This window comes from Camarhynchus parvulus, chromosome 1 (genome assembly GCF_901933205.1).
Source record: "Camarhynchus parvulus chromosome 1, STF_HiC, whole genome shotgun sequence".
Taxonomy (NCBI): Eukaryota; Metazoa; Chordata; class Aves; order Passeriformes; family Thraupidae; genus Camarhynchus; species Camarhynchus parvulus.
The window spans coordinates 110,279,861-110,301,019 of NC_044571.1; the positions used below are offsets into that span (position 1 = coordinate 110,279,861).

The window sequence follows — 21,159 nt, forward strand, 5'->3', positions numbered from 1 at the left end:
TAAAATTCAGGTCCTGCCTAGCTTAGAAGATTGTGTTGACCAATAAATAAATTAACTCATCACAAGAGAGAAAAGCAAAATAACTCCCCAAAACAAACAAGGGAAAAAAAAAACTAGTGTACAAAAAGATGGTCACAACACTGCTATCATAGTCCAGCTACTCCCTCACAACAGAGCAAATCACAATTTTTCCCAGAACCTCTTTAGACATCTAGGAGCTAAATAATCTGTATTGGGAAAACTACACTGGGAAGTCATAAACAGAACTTTTACTAAACACTGCAAAAATCAAGTGCACAGGCAAAATACATTCCCAAAAGAATTTATCACATTAACCTGACCAAAGATGAGCAGCTGAATGGGAGGGGGACTTACACAAAAACTTGTTTGGGGTGGGGTTTTTTTTTGCTTGGTTTTGTTCACACTTATTTAACGTCAATGATTGATTAACATTTTGGATAAAGGAGGTCTTTGTTAGTGATTCAGCATCTCCACCCCTTCAATTAAGGTGTTAAGAGTTCACACAAGTGCAGTGAGACCCAAGATCCCCAGACCCCTCTCCACAATAAAATCCCGACCCAAAAAAACCAGATTAAAAAAACAAAACAAAACAAAAACGCACTTGCCCCACTGAGAAAATTCCAAAATCCCAAAACTAACATCGTTGCTAACTCCAAGTCAAAAAAAGAAAGATGCCTTTCTTTTGTTGTTTGAGGAGAGGCCAGCAAGGGAGACAGGGAAAGAATATGAGCCCTTGAGCCATTTTTATGCACTGAGTAAGAAAAAAAGGACACATTCATTAAAAATAATCTCTTTGGAGATCACTGTTAAAAGAAAAAAAAAATCCACACCGCGTAACAGAGCCATCATGCCAGCTTGTCCAAAATGGCTATAAAAGCTCGGGAAAACAACCCCTGTAGTTCAGGCAGGAAAGCAGATCCCTGTGCCATGGGATGCAGGCGTGTGCACTCCTGCAAGCACAGCTCCTCTGCCGCAGGATGGACACAAAACCACTCTGTGTGTGTGCCCCGATCAACTTCCCGGTTCCACACCTGTAACATCCCGCTTCAGCCACACTGGCCACGCCACGCCTCAGAGAAAGCAGGAGAGAGGTAAACGAAAAGAAGTGGGGATAAAGCTGTTTAAGTATGTTAATTTTTTCATTTGATTTCATATAATGCCTTGCCTAGCTTTCCAATGGTTGTTATTGTAATATCTCGAGCAATCGCTGATCAAATAATCCAACAAAACAGAAAAAGAAAATCTGCATCACTTTTTTTCCTCATGCTTTTAAAGATTGATACATTTAAGGATCCTTCAGAGCATGCAATGTCTGTGTGGGCTTTTCACAGAGAAACCAAGGACAAAATACTTTCAAGGAAAATAAAAATGTTACTGGAACCCCTAAAAACAGAGAGAGTGTCTCCCCCGCTTCCTCCAACTGTGTTTTGACAGAAAATCATCCAGTCACCAACAAGGAGGCTTAGGGAGACAAACTTGACTTGGCACAGCCCTTTCTTCTCTGCCCAGACCAAGGAGAAGGTGTTATTTTACCAGGTAAGGGCTACAAGACTTGATGTTTCTCTCCCAAAAGTGAGGTTCATGGTTATTTCCAGACCAGCTTCAGAGTCCATGTTAGGTCTGGCACCTGAAGAATAAAAGCATCTTTCACCCTGGTAGGCTTTGAATCACTCCACAACCAGCTCCCATCTGACACTTATTTCATTCTTTCTTTGCTGCATGACAATTTTCTGATTTCTCATGTAGTTTACTATTAAAGCCCTAATCATGTAATCATCCCACCTTAATATTTTACACCCAAATAGCAACCCACCAATGACTGTCACATCAGATTCTTCCCATCTGTCTCCTCATGCTTTGACTACCCTCCCTGAGTAAAATCCACCTTCCACATCCCAAACATTCCATCTTCAGAGGCCTTTTTAGACCCATCAGCTACACAGAGAACCTGGGGACAGGGAGCTGGACAACACAGAAATACAGGGTTCTCTCTCATCCTAGAAGTGGAGCCTTGCTGCCTGCATGCTTCCACCTGTCCCACCATTTCCTTAAGCATTTGGGGTCTCTACTATTCTTTTTTTTTCCTCATCATCTAACCCTTAACCTCATGAAACTTCAGATTTACTCTCTCTTCCCCCTTTGCAGCCTGCCAGAGCACAGACTCCCTCTCATGCATATACGCACAGAGCCTCCCCTCTACCTAGTAGGAATCCTTCCAAATAAACACATTTCCCCTGCCTTGACAGATACTGCTCTTCCCCACAATCCCCATATACAGGATCCCCTCCCACACTTAGTATCCCACCTACTAGTTCGATACTACAGGCTTAGGTTCCCTGCATTCCTGCTCCCCTGATCTATCTACACTGCTTCCCAGCTCTGGAGCCCCACAATTTCCCTCATGACCCATGTGCACCACCTCCCTCCCACAGAGAGCACTTCCTACCTCATATTCCTGCACCCAGCGCTACCCCAATCCCACTCCCATATCTCTTTCTTACAATGACTCAAGTCCCAACTCCTCACATGCTTCCCTTCATGTACCACTCTCCCCAGCCAACCTCATACTCATTTCTTCACCCAGCTCTCCACATTTTTTCCTGCAGACGGCCATAGTTCAGTACTTCTGCACCACATCCCTTCCTCAGGCATGTCCCAGGTGATCTAATGTCCCACACATCATCTCCCACCCACTCACTGCGTGTTTCACCTTGTATCCCACTCCCTACATCCCTGTGCCCCAGCCCCTCACTTCAGCCCAACACAGAGTTCACACACACAGCTCCCACCCCACTTTTACACCAGCTTCTTTCTCCTGGGACAATCTTCACTCCCAATCCAACAGCCCCTCCCATCCTATGTCCCAGCCCCTCACTGGGATTGCAATCTCACAACCACCTCTCTAGTGCACCCAACACGGTCCGAAGGCACTTCCACACACCCCGGGGCAGCACAGAGCACCCCAGTGCTGCACCCAGAGCACCCCACAGAGCACAGCCCAGAGCTCCCCACAGAGCGCAGCCCAGAGCTCCCCACACACCTCGGGGCAGCACAGATCACCGCAGTGCTGCACCCACAGCCCCCACAGAGCACAGCCCAGAGCTCCCCACAGAGCACAGCCCAGAGCTCCCCACACACCCCGGGGCAGCACAGAGCACCCCAGTGCTGCACCCAGAGCTCCCCACAGAGCACAGCCCAGAGCTCCCCACACACCTCTCCACACAGCAGAGAGCCCCAGCGCATCCCCCGCACCACCGAGCATCCCACACATCCCTCAGCTCTTGGAGCATCCCATGCACCACACCGCGACCCAGGACAGCCCACACATGCCTCCTCCCAGCACATCCCCTATGGCATCCCATACATTCCTCCATATATCACGGCCCCCGGGGCATCCCCTGCACCGCGACGCCGGGCACAGCATTCCATGCGCCGCTCCACGCAGCACAACCTCCAGGGCTCCCAGTGCACCCCAAAGCACCCCACACATCCCAAGGAGCACGGCTCCCAGAGTATTCCCTATGCCCCCCACACCTCCTTCCATGGAGCACAGCTCCTGGAGCATCCCCTGCTCCCAACACGTCCCTCCATGGAGCACATCCTCCAGGCATCCCCTGCTCCCCACGGAGCACGGCTTCCAGAATATCCCCCATGCCCCACACACCCCTCCATGGAGCACGGCTCCTGCAGCATCCCCTGCTCCCCACAAATTCCAGGGAGCACAGCTCCCGGAGCATCCCCTGCTCCCCACACATCCCTCCATGGAGCACATCCCCTGCTCCCCACACATCCCTCCATGGATCACAGCCCCCCAGGCACCCCGTGCAACCCCTGGGCTCCCCCTCGCCGCCTCCTTTGGGGCACCCCCGGGACCCCCCCCAACTCCCCAACTTGGTGCGGGTGCCGGTGCTCGGTGCCCGCCCGGCACTCACCGCGCTCAGCCCGGGGCCGGCGGGGGCGGCGCGGCGGCTCCGTCCCCCTCCAGCACACACACACAGGCTCCATTGTCCGCCGGCGCCTCCCCCCCGCTCCCCGCGCACATGGTACCGCCCAGCGCAGCCCCTCGCGCCCGCTCCCCCCGCCCGCTCCCCCCCGCCTTCTCCCCACACCGGTTCTTTCCCCCCCCACCCGCGCCCCCCTCCCGCCGCGTCCCGCAACCCGCGGAGAGAGGAATGGTACCGCCCGTGGCGCGCGCCCCGCCCCGGCAATGGTACCGTCCGCTACTCACTCGGCCAGCGGCGGGACCGCCTCTCGCTCCCCGCGCCGCGCAGTGGTCTCGCCCGGCCCCCCCGCCACGCCTCTCCCCGGCCAGAGGGCGGGGACTGCGGCCCTTCCCCCTTCTCTGCACGGTGGTACCAGCCGGGCTCTTAAAGAGACAGGCTCCCCTCGGCCTCTCGGCCCCGCCTCTTCATTAACATAGCCCTGCCCCCGCCCCGCGGCGGCCACGCCCCTTCTCCCCTTTTAAAGAGACCGCGCGCCCGGGGCTCTTCTTAAAGGGGCCGCCTCCCCCGCCACCCCCCCACCCCGTCCACCCCAAACTCCCCTCCGCCGAGTCGGGCGCCGAGAGTCGCCCTCAGCGCCCCGGTTCCCCGGGCGGCGGGAAGGGCGCTCCCCGCGCTCCCGGTGCCCGCCAGGTACCGCAGGGGAGGCGCCCCCGGTGGGGCCGGGGAGGGGCCCCGGCGCTCCCCCTATGGCGGCGCGCGCGGGGGCCCCCCCCCCCATACGGCGGCACCCCCTTAACGGAAACGGCGCGCGGGGCCCCTGAGGGGATGCGGGATACGGGATGCGGGATAGGGGATGGGGGATGCGGGATAGGGCATGGCGCCGCCCGGCCCCAAGCTGGTGCCCTGCCCGCCCTTCTCGGCACCGGCCCGCCCAGGCCCTCTCCGCTGCCGGTGCCGTGGTACCCCCGCCTCACCCTCGCTGCCCCCCCCACCCCGCCCCGCGAGAGGGATTCCACGCGCCTTGGGGAGCCGAGGCGGCCACCGGGAATCGCCGCCAGCCCGATGGTGGCACGGCCCGGGGGAGCCGCTGGACTGTCGTGTAGCGGCCCGGGCCGCTGGCACATGTCCCTGCCTTCCGCACGTTTCTGAGGAACGCGGGATGAGAGCGGGAGGGGGGAATTAGTGGAGGAGAAGCGCGTCTCTCCTCCCCGGGGGCTGAGCACCCCGACTGCCCACCCGCCGAGAGAGCCGAGGGCTTTCTTCTGAGGAGAGAAAGCGCCAGGATAAGCAGCAGCTTGGAACTGAACAGGGAGGGACCAGGCAGTAATGGCAAACAGACACAACCTATCAACTCCTAAAAATGCTCAAGGGCCCCATCCTGGACAAATGCTCCGTGTTTGGGGGATTAGACATCAATGTAGTTTGGTTTCAAACTGGCAGTGAAGAGTTTTGAAGATTTGTAGCAATCCCCCGCCCTTTTCAGTCCGAGACTTACTCTGTGAAAAGACGGCTTTCAACATCCACTAATCCTTCTCCTTCACCTCCACAAAATGTTCTTAAAATGGGCGATCTCGTGGCTGTAAGGAAGAGGTTTCCAAGCCACCGGTGGCACACCGATGCAGCCGAACAGAGAAAGTCAGCGGATCAGTTTTGCTTATCCGCGCTGCCTGAATAACCTGTTTAGCCAATACAACATCAGTGAACAGAAATGCAGTGTCCTCCCTCCCCTTTTATCCTCAAACGACCCATTCTTTGTCCAACTCCCACTTTTAAGTAACTCAAGTCTTTGGAAGAAGACCCTTTTAGCGCAACATTCACGCTGGGCGTTGCTCTTGGCAGATAAAACCATCTCCTCTCTTTGCTCAGCCCTCAATCCCTTTTTCTCTTTTTGTCCCTCTCTTCTCCTCCCCTTGTCCTTGCCCACTTGCAAACACTGTTAAAGAACTCCTGAGCACAGCAACAGTTGCTAATTATCACCTCTTACCCCAGATAGATACTCTTCCTTCAGGAACATACTTCCTAACAGTGGGGTTTCAGTCCCTCCTGGTTTGCAGACCAGAGACTCGAAGCATTTCCCGCTGGACAGACTTCCAGCCCACTGACACCTTTTCTAGACAAGTCCCTGGGGCTACAAGTTCCCAGGATCCACGACCCGAAGGTGGAAGTCTGGTCTCTGACAAGTCTTTCCACCCACTGACGCCAGCCCAACCTGCATCTTTCCAGCGATCGCGGCCAGCACCTTGTACAGCTGAAGCGTCGGTGAAACTGGAACCACCACCTTTGCTGCCATCGGTTCCACACTCTCCTCTACATGATGTTTAAACCTTGCCCATTTTTACATCGATGTGGGTCTCTCTTAATGCAACACCTGCAATTCCTCCTGTCCTTCACGCATCCCACCATGGTGCAAGGAAGACAGAATGTACCTCACAGTGCTTCCCACAGAAGATCCTGTCCCACTCTCACAGACACCAGGAACCCATCGTGGTTTGCTTAAAAGGAAGTTGTTTGCCCTGGGCAGTAGAGGCTGGGATTTTTCTAAGGAGCCTAAGGAAGCCAGGCACCCAACTTCCGTTTTCCAAAGGTACCTTTGAAAATCCTACTCTGTGCCTCAATCCCGAGACATAGAACAGCAGTGATAAAACACAAGGAGTTAGCGAACTGCCTTTTTTGTTCTCCTCCCTCCTCCGACCCAGTACTTCGCTGCCTGGTCCCTTTAGGAGTTAGACCGGGGAAAACGAGCACAAAATGCTACTAGTTTGCAGATGCTGTGGTTCCTCCGACTCCCCTCCCATCCCCCCGACCCCATCCCCCCACATTTCAAACAGTTATAAATGACTGTGCAACTCTGCAGGCAGCGGTCTCAAATAACCACACCAAGCCTCTCCCCTCCAACGGCTTTAAGTCTCTTCCTTCCTCTCTTTGGGGCTCCGGAGAGCAGCGATCAAGGTGCTCTGCTTCACTCTCAAGAGTTAAGTTGCTGCTTCACCCACCACCTTTGGGAATCCACCACAGCAGTGAATTCCCAAGGCTGTCCTTGAAGGGTTTTATCATGGGAACTGACAACAACAGGCTCCAAAATGATCCTAACTGGCTGTAAGTCGGGATTTCAGGTAGCAGAGCCCCAGATGTTGGGACTGTCCCCACCAGCCTCGAGAGCAGCCCCCTGTACTGGGGCCTTGCCCTCCCTTGGCCAAGCTCATAAAAGCTGCCCCAGAGAAAGCAGCTGTCCCGACTCTTTAGAGCACTCCGGCAAATCCAAGAACATCTTGGAAGCATTACAGCTCTCACCACACTGCGTATGCTCTCCTCACAACTCCCTGTCTGCAGCGAGGGCAGGAGATCAGCCCGTCTATTCAAAAGCAGGGCCCTCTTCCATTAGAGCAACCCAAGCCTAAGGAAAGTTGCCACAGGAGCTCTGGTTCTTTGGAGTAGACAGATCAGACGAGATAGCCCAGCTAGCAAAATACATTTGCATGACACTTTCTGTACATGGTTCAGAGCATGGCACACCCCGATCGTGGCTTTTATTCTCTTCAAGGGCCTGGCCCTGCAAACACTTAATTTTACATGTGTAAGTAGAGTCCCACTGAAGCACAATGGAGCTACTCATGCAAATAACATTGAGAGCATGTAGGGCTGTGGCTCTGTTTCACTGTTCCATCTGCAGCAGACCCAGTTTTAGAGGATCCTGCCATGCTCTCTCAGTTATTGCCGCTCACTTGTGCCAGTTAAACTATTTATGTAGCTACATGCATAGGTGAGCTGTTTAAACGATCCAACTTTTTTTTTTAAAAGCCCTACTAACAAGAACAAAACCTTAACACCAGACCAGCCCTGATGTAGATTTCATCCCCACAAGCAGCTGAACTGGCACAACTGGAGGAGGTGGAAACATCTGAGAAACAGGAACTTTTGAAGATGGGACTGAGGGAAGGTGAAATGGAGACATGGATCCTCAGCGTGTGAAGGCTGGAGACATTACCCTTTTCTGAAGTCACACCCTGCTCCTGACCTTCGACTGTCTGAGTGGAGCCTTCTCCAACCACACACACAATCATTCCAGTGAAACACTTCCACCTCAAATACAACAGCTGATTTTACCTTTTCAATCAATAATGTTTAAAAAAACTTTGCCTCAAGGAAATCTGTCAGCAACAAGGATCGGCCTACAGTGCCTATACCCAGGGTCATGGACAGGCGCTTCTCCTTGCAGGTAAAGGATGTCAACACCATGCACCATGTAGCCAGTACATTGCTGCTTCTGCACGGGAGCCCTTGCTATTAGCTTCGACATGGCACATGTGGGCCATGCAAAGTGTTCCCTACAATTTATATTTTTACTTTAGTTTATGGGCTATTCTATCTCTAGCAACTCTGTGCTGAAATTGCATCACATGTTTCCTGTCTGCCGAGGCAAGATTTCCCTCTTTCAGTGTGATTATAACCTTCCAGCAGGGAAGCTCCACAAACTCCTTAAGAGCTTTGCTCTCTACACTGCTTCCCGACCTGCATTCATGTAGACCTGCACAAAGTGAGTGTAAAACACCATCACTGTTGGAAATTAAGAGCACACACCATTAGGAGGATGTTTTGCTTTGTTTGTTTGCTTTAGGTTTGGCAGTTTTTTGCCCTCTTTTGTGCTCCCGTGTAAATGATCAGAGGAGCTGTGGGACAAGAGAGATCAGTCTCTATGAAACCATTTTCTTACAAGCTTTCAGGTTTACCCTGCTGCATGCTCTAATGAGCCTTCTCGAAAGGAAACAACCCATTTCTGTAAGGAATCCAGGTGATTATGGTTTGCATACCGCCGTGATCTCTCTGCATGGGCACAGGGGAGTTGCCTTCATGAATCTTGCTGCAGGATCAAGTCTAAAGCTGGACAGTGTGAAAGAAATTGGAAAGGACCACAGGGAGGGGTACTTTAACATCTATTGTTAACTTGGAAAAAAAACCTTCTTTCAGAAAATCTTTTATTTATTGTAAATCATTCCTAAAAGATTAGGAAATCAGGCCTGGGGGAGGGGGAGAGATTGTTGTGGCTTTCTTTCTTTCTTGTTCAGTTTCCTTTAGTATTAGACATTAACCCGAGTCAGTCTCCTCAGTTTTGCTGAGCCTCTATCCTGCAAACCACCAGAGAATATTTTTAACATACTTTGTGTGAACAGTCCCTCTGCATCCCATCGTGGGTGGGACTTCACAGCCTCCCAGAGGAGAGAAATGCCTCTCTACTCACACCAATGTCAATTTCCACAGACAGTCACACACATCCCCCCAAAACACACACATATGCAAACCCCACTTCTGTCTCCACTACTGGTGAAAAAACTACCCGTAAGTCACCTACAGCAATGACTCTCTCCAGCTGGCTGCACAGGGCATGGAGCTGTGCTGGGACTGGCTGATGGATCTGACCAGCACTGGCTGCACATCACCCCAAGGCAACAGTGTGCAGATGATGGCAAATTCACCTGGGCAAGAAAGGCCCTGCTCTTGCTTTCCTGTCTGCACTGAAAAAAGAGAAACAGTTGATGTCGTGTTTTCCTGTTCACACGAGCACCCAAACAATCTGAGCCGTAATCGGGTTTGGGCTGGAACATGGGACTGTGCCTGTGGTTAAAATATTCTTCTGGACATCCACAGAGACTTATAGTTGATCTGCCCACTTGAAGACATTATCTCCCATCAAAAACTCTGCTGCGATGAACAAATCCCATGTATTAAAATACTCCAGTTGCAGGATGCTCTTGCCCTATTTAGAAAGTCTTTTCTCAAGTCAATAAGCAGGTATGAGGCAAGTATCATGCAGCCATAGAGATAAATGCTTAGCTCTATCTCCTATGATTAAAAAAAAATACAGGGAAAAGAAAAAGAGGGAGAGAACAGATACTGATTCAGAAGGGAAATCAGGTAAACAGAATCTGGGGAAGCATATGCTCATGCAACACATGAAAAATATGAATTCATACCAAACAAAGGTGGGAAATTTTGGCACAGAGAAGACTTCAGAACCAATGATTGCACAGGAATACTGCTTCCACCACACGGTCCCCATTTACAGGGAACTGCTAACAAACACTGAGTGCTGCCAGGAGAATTTGTCTTTGGAATTGCCTGACCCTTGAGCCTTTCAAGATTCTCAGCCATGTCTTTACACTCCCTTTGTATATGTATGGCCATCTTTGACATCAATGAGTACAGACATAGCAGCAGCTCACAAAATTGCCAAACTCACCTCCTGCTTCCTTTCAGCCACCTGCTGAGCCTGGTACAAGCCACCAAGGCCCCTTACAGAGCCACACAGCCACATTCTCTGTGCTGCCTGCCCACAGCGCCAGGGCATGCATGTGCACCTCCATGGCGTAAAACCCAGCAAACAAAATTTCATTCCCAAAGCAACATTTCTGAGAAAGCCATGACCAGATGAAGAAAGCACCTCTCATTAGAAGCATCCTTCTCACAGGATAAATAGGACGCTAAGTCTGCCCTCAGACAGACAGAAGAAGTCATCTGTCGCCAACACATACAACAGCCTCCTGACATAACAGGCTTTTTGTGCCTTCCAGAACTGCTCCTCCAGCATCCAGCTGCTCAGGGTACCCGCCTGCTGCACAACAGGCCAGCAACACGGACAGATTGCACTCATGCTGCCCTTACAGGCACCACGGACTTGTTTGAGGGTGCCTCAATTTCGCTCATGTCTCTCCTTCAAGGCTACAAAAAAATAAAAACAACTTCAGCATGAATTCCCCTCTAGACTGTGCACAAAGAAACCAAGCCCCCACTGTACCACAGACTGGCCCATTAAAGCGAATGGTTAAATTCTTGCTATGAAAAAGTAGGCGTTGTTGTCTGTTTCGCGAGGCAGAAATCAATATTCCCGCCTCCTCTCCTTCTGCTATTTCACCTTGAGATACTCATGCTCAGTTAGATGAGATCTGAGTCTTACTCACTGTTACTGCAACTTTTCTCTCTCCAGCATTTCACAGGGTCACGGGTGTTCTTGGAGTCCTAACCTGCCTGTAATTTGCCACTCAGCTCCCTAAACTGATCACCACTGGTGACTGAAGTAGTGACTGATTTTCCTTCCAAATCACACCACTGCAGCCATTTCTAACTATTTATCTACACCCTCTATCTCCGTCATTTTCCTCCCTGTGTCCTCCAATAACAACCCTCTTTCTGCCACAGCCTCTCTCTTCTCCAGACCCCTATAATTCACTCCCTGGTGCTAGTCTCTCCCGTACTGTGGCCATCTTGTAGAAATTATGTTTTATTGTGAAATGCCCCTTCTGCTCTCACTCTCCCTCTAATCTAACACTGGGGGGTAGCTTGGTTAAGTCTATAAATTTGGGGAGCAGGGGGCTGGGCAAGGGGGGAAGGAGCTGGGTGACTGATGCTCAGCCCAGGCAAGCCTGCAGCAATGCTGGCTGGGCAGAGACAGGCAGGGGAGGATAAGCCAGTACCGTACCTCAACAGCTGCTCCTTCAACCAGGTTTCCCTGCAGCAGTTCAGATCCAGGGCCTGGACCGATTCCCACAGATCAGGTAGCAATAATGCCAGGCTGACTGGGCTGTTCTGATGAGCCCTCTTGGATGCAGCTCTGCCTACAATCATGCCTGCCTCTGTCACCTAAGGATTAGACAACTGCAATATGGTCTGTTTGGCACCATGCTTTAAATCCATTCATAAACTGAAGGCAGTGCAGAATTCAGCGCTCAGTTAGATAAGCCATGTCTCTCACCCACAATCATTCTCACATTTGTGCTCCATTTTAATGCCATCTGACCACTGGCTCCCAGACAGATTTTAACATGTTCCTGTTGACCTCTAATGCCTCGCAATGCAGAACCCTCCCCAGCAGACATATCACCTCATATATTTCCTAGAAGCTGAAAAGATACCAGGTAATCTAGCACAGGTACCTAGGAGAGTAGAGTTGAGGGTTGTTCAGTCTTTAGTTTGCCATTGTTTGCTGGTGACAGTCTGATGAAATTGCTTGAGTTATAATGAAGACAGTTTTCATTATCTGTCATTTAAAAATGTCAAGGGAGCTTAGACTGAATGGATAGGTGCAACCTGTTGTTTCAAACAGCTTTTGATGAAAGAAATACATTTCAAAAGTACCAGCCACAGATTTTCAGGTGTTGTACCAAAATTACATAAAACAGAGAGATGCCTCCAAAGAAAACACGCAGATTTCCCCCCTTGCTCTTTAGATTAGACATTGGCTTATCATCAGTATGATGGTGACTTTCTCCTGCAGTAATCATCAGCTTTCAGATCTGCAAAGTCTTAGATGATAGAGGAAAACACCAACAAACCCAGGACTCTTCATTATTAGAGGGCACTCGAGAGTTTTGGCTTAGCTATACAAATGCTTCGCTCTTGTTCTTTTCCATTTTTACTTATGCACTTTTATGGTGCAAACTGTGGACCACTTTAGCAACAGATGTCACGACTGGACATACTTCTGCCCAAACATTTTGCCAGTCCCTCTCCACTAGTGGTGCTGGCCTCTCACAGCTGAACTGCAATAACAGACTGCATGAATGTTCCCAGTCCATCTGAGCACAAAATCTGCCAGCTTATTTTAAATCATACCGGGCTATTCCCCAGCAGGAATACATCTGCTGACAATACCTGCCTTGCAGGTCCTCAGAGACACCTAGGACAGCATGCTTCTTTCCATCTATACCCTTTTATTTCAGAGCATCCATTTAACAAGTGAGCTGGTGCTGCACAAGGGACCAGCCTTGGTAATGGAACTCTGATGGGACACTCCCTGTGCCTTGACTTGTTTACAACATGGGCTGTTCCTACACACAACCTGCATCTTTTTGCCTGCCTTTTTGTCTGTCAAACCAAGACAAAATTGATGTCAGCAGTCCATCCAGCATGCAAGAAATGCAGGTAATATGGTGTGCACTGTCCTTAGAAATCACTTGTATTTTTGGTAATTGTTTTTATTTGAGTATCCAGCATCAAAGAGTGTAGCAAGAATCTCCTGTAAATATTTAAATGCTGAAGCACAGATACCTTCCACTTTAGAATCCGATAACAGATTGCTGCTGCTCTGTCCAGTGACACAACTTCACCCTGCCTGGATCCCATGCAAGTCAGCAGGCTTCCTCTTCCAAGTCCTTATTTCCCCCATGTGCAGAGACTGAAGTGTCCCCTGGGTGCTCCTGCTCTTGGTGGTGTATATGATGTTCAAAACTAGGATGATAATGAGGAAGGAGAGAAGAACTGAGCCTTAGGATGGTGGCTTCTGAAAGTCACAGATGTGAGGAAGAAATAAGAGTTGTTCTGAGACCTGATCACTCCAATGTCTTGTTTCCATTAGGACAATGTTTCCCAGGCATTTACTTGAGTCATCCTTACAAAGCATCTTCCAAAGAAAAGGGTTTATGTTCCTGGCCACATGTTCCAAAAAACCATGTCCCCAGCTCCCTGCTGCCATAAGCAAGCACAACTCCAATGATTTCAATAAAGCTGCACTTTCTGTGGCCCTAAGGCTATAACACTACAGTAAACAAAGCCAAATTCCATAAGCCAGATGCTTTAAGGTCTGAATCCAAGTCTTCAACATCTTACAGACATGATCCACCAAAAGATGGCTGAACCCACACCATCAGCTGGCTGTCACTGAGATGTTTCAGCCACCAGCAGAACATAGGCCCCAGGGCCTCATCCTGGGACACAGAAATGGCTGGTGGACACCAGTACGCTCCTTGAAAGGGCGGGGGTACCTTACTCCTCTAGGATCTGTGCTGGGCCAGCACTCTCAGCCTTCCTGCTGAGTCCTCTGCCCTCTCCAAAAAGAAATCCCTGATCCCCACTCTAGTGGCCACAAGGATGAGTTTGAGAAATGAAATGCTAACACCAAAACCAAACGACCTTACAATATCAGCTGCTTACCACTCCTGTCTCTTCAGCTCCCTATCGTACAGCTCATTTTCCCTTTACATCTAAAACATCCCAACAAACACCGCTCAGTCCAAGGAAGGGCCAGCTCGAGGCTGGTGCCAGATTAGGTGTGGGATCCATTGGCACATGGATCTCACATCCATGTCAAAAGCAGACCCATGGCTCAGTTAGATGACAGTGCACGTCCTGGAGTAATAAGGATGTGATGCAGGATAGTTGTGCAGGACTGAGTGAACACAGCAAATGAATGGTCTTTCCAGCTTCAGAAGTGGTCCCTGAAGAGCAGCATTAAGGGACTCTGGCTTGATAGTATAGTCTGGGGAATATACTGCACAGAGCTCCAGTGAGTAATGCTGAAAATCCATAGGCAAAGGAAATGTTTTAAAACAGAGGAGGAAAATCTACTTGAAATCAATACTGTGAAGGCCTCTAAAAGGAAACACTCTGCAAAAAAGGACACATTTGCCACATATAAATCTTTAATGATATCTTGTAGTTTTAAAAAAGCATTAAAAACCCAAACAAACAAACAAACAAACAAAGAAATCCCAGTTGCTATAATACACCTGAGAGAGCAAACATCCTCACATGGCAAAATATGATTTTCACACCTGGTAAATTAAATAACTCTGCTGCATCCCAAGGCCAGGGTTAGGGTCTAAGGTGAGCTGTTAATGGAAGGTTAGAGACCACAAAACGGCCCTTCAAGGAGCACCTTTCAGATGCTCTTTTCATGTACAGCAGCGCACAGTAATCAGAAGGCAGTGGCACCACACACTGAAGTCACTGCCACTGACAGTGGCTCTAACTGTGCAGTCACCAGTTGATAGCTGGGATTAAGAGAGCCAGCTCACGTGCCCATGCTCCTCTGACTCAGGAGAAGGCTCATGCTCTTGTAAGAGCAATCCTGTATTCTTTCATCTCCCTCCTGGCATGCCTTCTGCAGCACACCAGGGTTAACCACTCACCCTCTTCTCTCAGATGAAGAGTGAAGCTGCAGAGCTGAGACAACAAACTTTGCAACCGCATACAGCTAAAGCCTCCACACCACTAAAAGAAAAGCAAGCACAGAAAATCAAGGAAAATCCTGATCACAGGCCATGCTGATAGGAACCCAATGACATTCAGAATCTGTCCTGTATCAGCATGCTAGACTGCTGGATCCAGGCAGGATGGAGACACAATTTGCCAATCATTCAGGAACATGAGAGAAGTGAGGCCTGTGGGGAGCCAACAAGCCCCAGAGGTACATACAGATATTTACAACAAAAAATCCAAGTGGAATCAGCAAGAGGAAGAAGCGCAGAGAAAAACACTACATGAACTAGCACCAACCAAGACACATGGCCTAACAAGACGCTTTAGAATATCTGGCTCCATAAATTAGACTGTGATTCCCAGATCTTTAGCTCCCAGCTCCTGCTGATTTCTGAGTATAAAGGGGATGTTTGTCACTCCCAAGATCAGACGCCAGCTCGAATGCCTTTCAAGAAGTACACAGATGAGCATGTTCCTAGGGAAGAACGAGCTACAGCTAAGCCTTCAAACGAGCACAAGGAGAACCTCCTGCCCACAGACAGGAAAGTGGTAACCTCCTTCACTTCCTTTGTGGCTTTAACCTAAACCACAACTCCTCCCTTTGGGTTAGAAGTCTCTTCCACTCATTCAGATGTTTGTCAGCTTGTCTCTCTAATACCCAGCATTCGTCACTGCCACATAGGGAAAAAAAACCCAGCTCTCTTCTTTTTTTCTCTCTCCCACACCCCTCTTACAGTTTCTTCCCCCTAAACAAGAATGGCTTCAATGCATGGGAAAGCAAGTCTAAACTACAGCTCTTCAGGCACAGGCACAGAAATTAGCAATTGCAACATGAGGGGGCAGGGAGAAAGGAGACGTTGGCATACAGGCTACACCAACATTTGGGAATGCTGGCAGTGAAGAAACATTGCTGCCAGCAGGACGAGTGATGCCAAAATAACTCACAGGGCTTTTCCATGAGTGCAAGCACTCTTTCCCAGCCCAGGGTGCAACATCCCTCCTGCTACCCAGGAGAGCTTCAGAGCATGGATGAGGCGCTGGAAGCAAAGGTCAGAGAGGGATGAATACAGGGAAGAGCTGTGGTGTCACTGGGGAGGCCCTCTCTTTGTCCATGCATAGGGAGGTGAGAAGAAGAAGCCCCACAATCCCCAGTGTGGGGCAGGGGAGGCTGCAGCTCCCCCTCGGAGATCCCAGCATCTGCTGAATCGACATGACAAATAGCGGCTCCCACCCAAAACACCCCCGGTCCAGAGGCTTAACCTTATGATATCCAGGTGATGCCGCGGTTTTTAGAGACAGCTGAGCCTTGTGGAAGATTTGAGCAGCTTTCGGAGCAGGCATTTTTTGCTACGTGCCTTTACCAGGTAGTTAGAGAAGTATTCAGTGGGAAACCTCTCCCACAGCTCCCATTGCAACACACAACCGGGCAGGCACACACGGTGCTGGGTGATGCAGTCACTCCCTTGCCACCTGCCACTCCCAGGACAGTTCAGGACTATGTGGTGAGAAAGAACAAGCTTTTTATCCCTTCCAGATTTTCAGAAATTTCAAATAACTGTTCTACATCTGGTTAAAAAAAAAACCAAAACCGAAAAAGTAGTTTTCAAAATTTCTACCTAGAAACTGACTAAATGAATTAAATGCAAGGTTTCATTTTACCTTCTTGAAATGTTTCATTTTGACAGCTTTAAAATTTTTCTCCATTTTTTTTTTCCAAGATGAAACACAAAACTGGAGTCAACTTTTCCTGAAAATAGCAACAATTCTGGCAAATCAGCAATTTTCTAAGAAAAATTATCTCTGGAGAAAAATCCCAGCGAAACCTAGTTCTGTTATTTCCTCCCAACACCACACAAGAACATGCCTCCATGGTGTAATTCTCCCTTAAGTTTCATAGCAACTCTGATTCAGACATATTGCACACACAGATATTAGAATATGCCTTTGACATCACCAGCACAATGCAAAACAGTGTATATACAATATGGCCAAGCAACGCTGCTATGGAAACCCTTGCTTTGAATTCCCGTGCATGGGGTGCTTAAATTCTTATCCCTAATATTGCTTTAACAGAATTCTGTGTACTTTATTTGCTCAAGTCATCTCCTTCCTTCTGGGAGGACTCTCCCTCCTGGAAAAGAAAGATGTTTTTGTGGGTGAAGCAGGAGGTGATGAGACCTGCACTGCATTCCTGGTGCTGCCACACACACCAGCTCCATGAGCTGCAGCAAGAGAAGTAACTGATCTGTGCCTCAGTTTCTGCAGCTGTAGAACGGAAACAAAATGACGTGTTACTTCGGATGTGACTCGAATGTGCTTAGAAATCCTTTGTGACAGCCAGAGGATACATGCATTCCTATTTGTTACTTTCTGTAGGCGAGGAGTTACTGTCCTCTACAGACCTATGCTGATGATCTCTCTATGTTGGAGAACCAAATCAGGAAGTACAGTCGCCCACTCATGTAGCGAACAGATAAGTAATAAAGCAGCACACTTGCCAACTCCTAAGGAGGTGGTTTCTTAAAAAGACATAGGAAGCTTTCGTGTTTTGATGCTGACTAATTTCAGAAAGTTCCCATTATCACTCTCTTCATTTTAAACTTGTTCAAAAAACATGTTTACCTGATATTCTGAAGGGTCCTCTGCTAGGGAAGATCAGACCAGCCAGACTGAAGGTAGCACTGCTGGAAGAGGACTCTTTGTCCATCTCCTCCAGTTGCCAAGAGCTCCTGGTGGCCTTAGCAGTACCTTCCAGGTCCCACCTCGACAAGGAGAGGACACTGCAGCCAGCAGTGGCCATCTGAAACTGTGCCAGCTGCATCCTGGGACGTATGGCACCACCTCCCACAAAATCTGAGCAGAATGTGCAACCTAATAACCATCACCCAGCAGCCAAACTCACCCCTGCAATCCAGTGATCGCAAATGCAGATTAACTCACTTGCATTTGTCTGATGGTGTAATTGCCAGACTGCACATTCAAATGAGTATTTGTTTAACTGTGTGATACACAGATAGAGCTGATACACTTGAGGCCAAATTTACCCCTGTTGTAATTTCCCTAACTCCAGTAGCAATTACTCAAAGGACTAATTTGGCCCACAGTGTTTCCTAGTACATGTGATTCATCATTTCTTTCCTATAACAAAGAATAATACACTGTTTCAATCAGCGGTGATGTCCTGGCCTCCTTGAGGCTGCCGGACTCCCTGCTTAATCAGACATAAAACAAATCACTTGCAGAGGCAGAGGCGTACAAGCATGCTTTAATTACAATATTGTAACACCAATTAGAGATCTATCTAATCGAGGACTCAGTACTTCCTACTCGAGTATTACTCCCATGTTGGGATAATTACTGCTAATTAAGCTTAGAACTAATTAGGCCAAATGATCTCATTTATACCAACATAGATGACTTCTAGGAGCTCACACACGCACAAAAAAAAGTCCAAGGGTGATTTTATCATTCCTGGACCCATCAGCACTTCACTTTCAAAATGGACTGTCCTTTCCCAATGGATAATCCCTGCTAGAACTTAAATCTCAGATCTCAGATGAACACACATTCTCCCAAGGTGGAGAAACACTCTGAAGGCATTTCAGCTGGTTGGCCCAAGTCACCCTCTATTCTAAACAACACAGTGGATTAACAGAATCGTGTCCCATCATGGCCTGGTTAATTCCAAACCCCCAGGCCACTACCACAGAGTTATTGTTACAGTCCTCAGTGCACTCAGCACTACCCACACCCCCAGGATAGCTGCACACAGCAAGGAGGTTTGCTGTAGGGTGTAGTGCAGTGTTAAGACAATAACTGAAAAATAAAACCCAAAACAACTCTTCAACATGCCAACAGTCACAGGTACCTGTTGAATGATTTGCATCAATCCTAGTTAAAAATAAATAAAATACCATTCAGTAATGGTAGCTCAGCTGGGCTGTACATGATGGCGGAGGGCAGGAGCTGGCTCTGGCTAATGGATGTACTGTTGGTGCTACAGGACTTCCCATGTTCACAGCCTGACTGTATCCAACAAAGTAGGCTTCAGACTGCAGTCAGAAAAATAAAGGACAGCCCGTGAAGCTGTTTATGTTGCAGTTTCTCCTCCTCCCCTCCAGCCCCAAAATTCTGCACCAGCTCAGCATTGGATTCTCAGGTTGAAGTGTCACCAAGGCAACTTCCATTTAGACCTGCTCCTGGCTCATGGAAACAAGTCACAAGAAGTAAGGAGGGTGTTCCCCGCCCAATGGCTGAACGTGGTGGGGTAAAACAAACCTTAAAAATAAAACCCTTTTTTGTCTGGGTATTTTGGTAACTATGAGTTAGCTTCTCACCCAAAGACAGTTTGCACCAATGGCATGATTTCCTCCTCCAGTATCGGCTGATTTCACATTCATGGCTGAGTGTAAGAAGAATGCCACCTACCAGAACAGCAGTCCCACCTAAGTGACCAGACATCTTGCAAATGAAAGGAAGGACCAGTATCCAAGGACTGGCTGGGGGCACCCATCCTGGCACCCATCTGTCTGCACTATGAACTTCACAAACCTACCTTGTCTCCTGTCCCTGGGTACCTCAACACCTCTGCTTTGCCTGTTGCATCTGCAGAGGCTGCAAACCAGCAGGTCTGTGTTCACAGACACTACAGGTAACTCAGGAAGGGTTCAGTTACAGTCACTGCAAATCCATTCTTCCAACTCCTGCCTCAAAATCAAGCCTTAAAGGATCCACTTCAAGGTGCAGCATTGCTTCCTCCTCACTTCTGGCTTTCTCTCACCAGCTGCCTTTATTACTCCTAAAGCTTCCTCCTAAACACATAATTTTCTCACGCCTTCTTGTACCTCAGGCTGGAATCCTGAAGCTGCTGAACCCAGAAATTCACCATTGTCTCCAGGTCTTCTTCCAGCCTGCCCCTTTATCCTCACAGCAATCATTGTTCCCTGGTGAGTCACAGACATCCCCCCCCCCTTTCTCTCCTCCAAATGCCTCCTGAACAATCTTCTCTTTTCCAAAGCCTGTCAAAACTGAGCCCAGCAGGATTCCCTACACCAACCTGACCTGGTTACAATACCTCCTGGAACTGATCCTCCAGCTGTCTGTGAAATTTCTGTAGAAGTGCCACTTCTTTATGCAGTACCATTAGCAGAAGTCTAATAAATAATGCACAGGAATAACACAATCCCCAATAAACAATGTACTGCTTCTTCTCCTATTTTCTTAAGTGAGCAACATGGATCCTAAATCTGATCTCCCCCTCCAGTTGTTACCCAATCCTCATCTCAGCCACCAAACTCTCTCCTCCCTCCCCTAGCAAGCCTGTCATTCCTTTCTTCCCAGCTGCCAGAGGCTTCGCTGCTGCCTCCTCCAGCCCAAACACACTGGCAGACATGAATGCAAGCGTCCACACAACACAAATGCAAACATCCAGGCACATCTCAGGTTGCATGCTGAAAATGCACGTTTCCATACGCTGCAGTAGCTGAATATCATCTTTATCTGGGTATCTGCTGGAACCCCTGAAGGAAGAGGTGAGTTGGAGGAGATCTTCTAATGAAAACAAAATCACTGAACCCGAAGTCTGGGCAAGACAGTGCTAGATATATGATCAGGGCAGTCTTCAGCAGAAGCACACATTGGGCCCAGGGGGCCTCTGAATGGCTTCTTTAGCGTTAAAAGGGAGGAATTCAGGAGCTTTAGATCAGAAGTACATCCCAGACGGGCATTAGACTCTAATAAATAAGGTGCTTTACACTGACTGAGTGCCAGAAACCTCCCAACATCCTCCCCACGGTCTGCATACAGGCATCTCTACAGTTACTGGTGGTTTGGATGGCAGACACCAAGCAAACAATCTCCCCATGTCACAGAGGAGGGAAGGGAAGCAACATCCAGCTGAAGGAACATCAAGCCACAGCCATGACAGAAAGCACCATGAATTTGGTGCTAGGTGCCTGTTTGTAGGCACAAAAAGCCTGTTTTCCAGCTCTAATTGGGGATTGCGGTACATCCTTCAGGACAGGCGCTGTCTCTTTCCAAGGTCTGGACAGCACACTGCACAATGGGACTCCAGCCCCATATCAGCACTACAGCATGCAGTGTACAAATATTTACTGTCACCAGCAGCCTGCAGAGAGAGGCTGTCTCAGATGGACCTCCCCAGGGGCATCTGCAGAGATGATGGAAGTCTGAGTCAGTGACCTAAGACCCAGACCTGGGGAGCTCG

The 21,159-nt window shown here is 49.0% G+C and overlaps 1 protein-coding gene across 1 annotated transcript in view; it reads right to left on the reverse strand.

Annotated features, from left to right (window-relative positions):
* Positions 1-4,048, reverse strand: part of BCL9 (BCL9 transcription coactivator) — a 28,732-nt gene extending 24,684 nt beyond the window's left edge. Inside the window, 1 exon segment of the mRNA XM_030971136.1 lies at positions 3,954-4,048. The gene's annotated coding sequence lies outside the window, so the exon portion shown is untranslated.
* Positions 4,049-21,159: the final 17,111 nt, after the last annotated feature.